Source organism: Gavialis gangeticus, unplaced genomic scaffold (assembly GCF_001723915.1).
Source record: "Gavialis gangeticus isolate Ggan-Ray unplaced genomic scaffold, GavGan_comp1, whole genome shotgun sequence".
Classification (NCBI taxonomy): Eukaryota; Metazoa; Chordata; order Crocodylia; family Gavialidae; genus Gavialis; species Gavialis gangeticus.
In genome coordinates, this window is record NW_017729031.1 from 111,971,156 (window position 1) to 111,974,864 (window position 3,709).

General features: G+C 52.1%; 1 long non-coding RNA gene across 1 annotated transcript in view; it reads right to left on the reverse strand.

Moving 5' to 3' along the window:
• Positions 1–3,460: 3,460 nt before the first annotated feature.
• LOC109301792 overlaps positions 3,461–3,709 on the reverse strand; it is a 27,251-nt gene continuing 27,002 nt past the window's right edge. Inside the window, exon 3 of the long non-coding RNA XR_002098629.1 lies at positions 3,461–3,486. This is a non-coding gene — a long non-coding RNA (uncharacterized LOC109301792). The remainder of the gene's footprint in view (positions 3,487–3,709) is intronic.

Sequence of the window (3,709 nt, forward strand, 5' to 3'; positions counted from 1 at the left end):
AATTAAGAAAACATCTAAACCAGGAGCAAGAAATAATTTTGGGTGGAGGGCCACCTAAGAAGGTTTGGTGAGCTTTCGAGGACCACATGTGTAGCCCTGCCCCTTGGCAGTTGCCCTGCCACCTGGTTGCCATCTTGGGATTGGAAGTCCCACCCCTAACCCCTGACCTTTGCCACTAGAAGTTCTTCACCTTGCCCCCCAAAAATACTCCTTTTGGGAGGGGGGGTTACCATCTTAGGACAAGAAAAAATACAAATCATACACTAAAAGTCAAACACCTACAATAACATATTTTCATTTTATTACAAAAAATAGTTTTGTCATGATTTGTGTTTGCATAGTATATATAGAGGTGATTGCATAATAACTCTTAGTTATATAAGAGCTACATAAATACATTCTTAGTCTTGTATATTGTGGGGGGGTGGTAGAGTGTGTGTGTATGTGTGTGACGGGGTGTGGTTGGAGGGGTGTGTGGATGGAGGTTTGTGAGGGGGTAAGGCTGTGTGGGGGGCATAGGGTATGTGGGGTGTTGTGTATATATGGGGGGTTCTGGGAGCAGGCCGTGGGTGTGTGATATTTGTGGGGTGTGAAGGATGGTGGCGGGGGTGAGGGACCCCCCCCATTCCCCTTATGGCACAGCAGTAGGCAGGGGCGCTTGGGGCACTTGTGCCCAGCACTGATGCCTGGTGGGGCATGGCTCCAGCCAGTGCTGCACATCGCGGCATGGGGTACAGCCCCTGCTAGGCAGCCTCTATCACCGATGCTCTACCATGAGCCCCTCCCACCCACGGCAGGCAGAGCCCCTGCCAACATTCCTGCAAGCCTAGGCTCTATGCTCCTGCCATTCTTGGCCCCAAGGCACTGGTGCAGGTCCCATGCTCCTACTCACTGCCGCTTGCCCCCTGCCTGCCACTGCTGCCCTTCTCCTGCCGCTTTCCCACCCCCCGCCCCTCACTCTACTGTTCCAGCACCATGTCCCAGCTGCTTCTGCGGTCCCAGTACTGCAGCTGGGAGCCATGTGATACAGGAATGCAGTGGGAGGGGGGAAGCAGGTGAATGGCTGCAGCAGGAGGGCAGGAAGGGGCAGCAAGCAAGTGCATGGAGTGCAGTGACATGAATGGGAGCACGGGGTCCGCACCAGTGCACCGGGTCAGCATGGTGGGGCCCAGAGCGGGGTGGCAGGAGCATGGGGCCTGGGCTGCCAGGGGCTTTATGCAGCCAGGCTGTGCTGCTCCGACAGGGAGAGGAGGGAGCCAACCCGGCTCCATAGAGACCCTGGCAGCCCAGGATCTGCGCTCCTTCCACCCCACTCTGGGCCCTGCTGGCACTGGCCCTGAGCTCCCGCCTAGCTGTTTCTGTGCTCCGCATGCCCACTTGCTGCCCCTTCTCCCCACCTGCCACAGCCATTTCCCTGCTCCCCGTCCCCACCCACTATGCTCCAGCATCACATGGTTCCCAGCTGCAGTGCTGGGACTGCAGAAGCTAGCCTAGCTGGCCCTGAGGACCGGGGAGATCACTCACAGTCCTCCCCTGCATCCCTCCCCACCTCCTTATCTGCATTTCCCTCAGTGCAGGGAAGCAGGAACAGCCCCAGGCCAGAAGCCTCCAGCAGCCTCTGCCAGGTAGAGCCTTCTGGCTGGGGCTCAGGGTGGAGTGGGGGGGCAAAGCTGGGGGGGACTTGCTGCTGAGGCTGTTTAGTTTTGCCACCAGCTCCCCCTGGGTTCTACTCCCCCAGATTCCTGTTATCTTTGACAGGAAGTAAGGGGCAGATAAATATTAATTTTCTAATTTTTTAGGGGCCCTGCGGACCAGATGGAATGGCCTAGTGGGCTGGATGCAGCCTGCAGGCCATATTTTGCCTACCCCTACTACACTGGAACAGAACAGAAACTGCTACTTGTGTATGGCTAGGCACCTTTGGTGCCTGTCACTTTAAGAGGTTTGAGCAGGCTGTAGAGTAGCAGCCAGCAGGTGTGATGTAGCCTAATGAAGCAGTCACATGACTGTGGGAGGGCTGCCGGATTGGAGGATGGGGTGGAGCAGCCTCAATATAAACCCAAGCCCTCAAAGCTGAGTTGGTAGTTGCTGTAGAGATGCTGCTGGTGTAATATTGGCTTGCTAGAAAACTGCTGCTCCCAGAGCACCTGATGGTTAAGGGTAGGAACTAGGGGAATGGAGGGGGGGGTCCTAGTTCTGGAGAATGACCTAAATCTATACCCTGCTAGGGTTAGATGGTATGTTGGGGCTGCCTGTGGTAGGGTGATCCCCAAGAAATGCCACATCAGTACCTCCCTAGTGAAAGGCAAGTATGAGGTGCCATATAGCCCCAGCCCCTATGACCAGAGAGGGGACAAGTGAGGGGTGCAGCTGTCATCAGGCTTGGGACCCAAGGGACATAAGGCTGGGAGCCCTAGTGAGGGGGGTAGTGGGCCCAGTGAGGGTGTGTGAGAAGGCTGTGTAGAGTAGGGTCTGCAGGGGCAAGCCTGAAGGATTGTGGCATGGGCTGGCCTTAGAGACTGAATGAGCTAGATTTGGAGGGGCCTGAGAAGGTGGACCTGTATGAGAGAGAGGGCAAGTGGCTTAATAACCTGACTAGAGAAACCCTTGACTAGTCAATGCTGAGGCCAGGACCAGGATGGTCAAAGGGCCAGAGTGCCCACTGTGAGGGATGCCCAGAGCCAGGGGCCTGGGGTTCCAACATGCCTAGAAGTGAGGCCACTGCTGAGAGGGAGAAGGGTTCAGGGAGCTTGGCAGCTCAGAATGAGGGTGGAGTAGACTGCCTGAGAAGGGGGTATCCAGTTGGGGTCTGAACGCTAGATGAGTATAGAGTGAAGTCTATCGTGGGGCTGGAGTCATATAGTGATGCCATCTGTGAGGCATGAGACATGGTATAAAGGGAGGTTCAGAGCCATGTATTACACCCTTGGCATTGGGAGTAAATGTGCAGCCTCCCATTTTATAAACAACTAATTGGATGCATCAAAGGCAAGGCAGGTGGGCAGATTGCTTTAGACAGGTGAGTGGGCCAATGATTAGACTGGCTGTGAGATGGTCCTGTCATATCCTACTACTCAGTTTAATCAGATGCTCTCATAAGTGTGCTCATCCATAATTTTACAGAAAAGAAATAATTGCTGGAATGCAACATTGTCACAGGATCCACATAAAAGTAAATTTTATGGCTGTTTCTCGCCAACCATTTCTTGCTAATTGCTGCTTCTATTGTGGAACCTGTATGTAATGGTAAGAAACTGCTCTGTTACAATGTTCTCTGCCACTTGAGTATCTTTTAAATTATGAAAATCTGTGTGGCTATAGTTTAAGTACCTGTCTAGTAACTGGTACAGCTGATATCCATGGTCTTTCATAACTGCGTGTAGAAGACAGGAAAGATAGGGTTTTCTGTCTCTGTTCAGGCCTGGTATGTTGCTCTTGTCTCTTCTCAGCCTGTTCTTTATTCTGCTCCTGTTGTCTTAGGCATGCCTAAAGAACAAAGCATATATTTTTCCTTCTGGATAATTTGCTACTTAATTTCAATTACAGAGCACCTGGACAAGACTATCTCATCTCAAATTGTTCTGTAGTTGCATTTTTCACAAGACACATCACATGAAAAAGTATCAATCTGTTGAATAACTAAATCCACTACTGATGGGGAATAATTAACTGCCCTGGAATTGAGTAAACCATGGTAAATGCAAAAAGC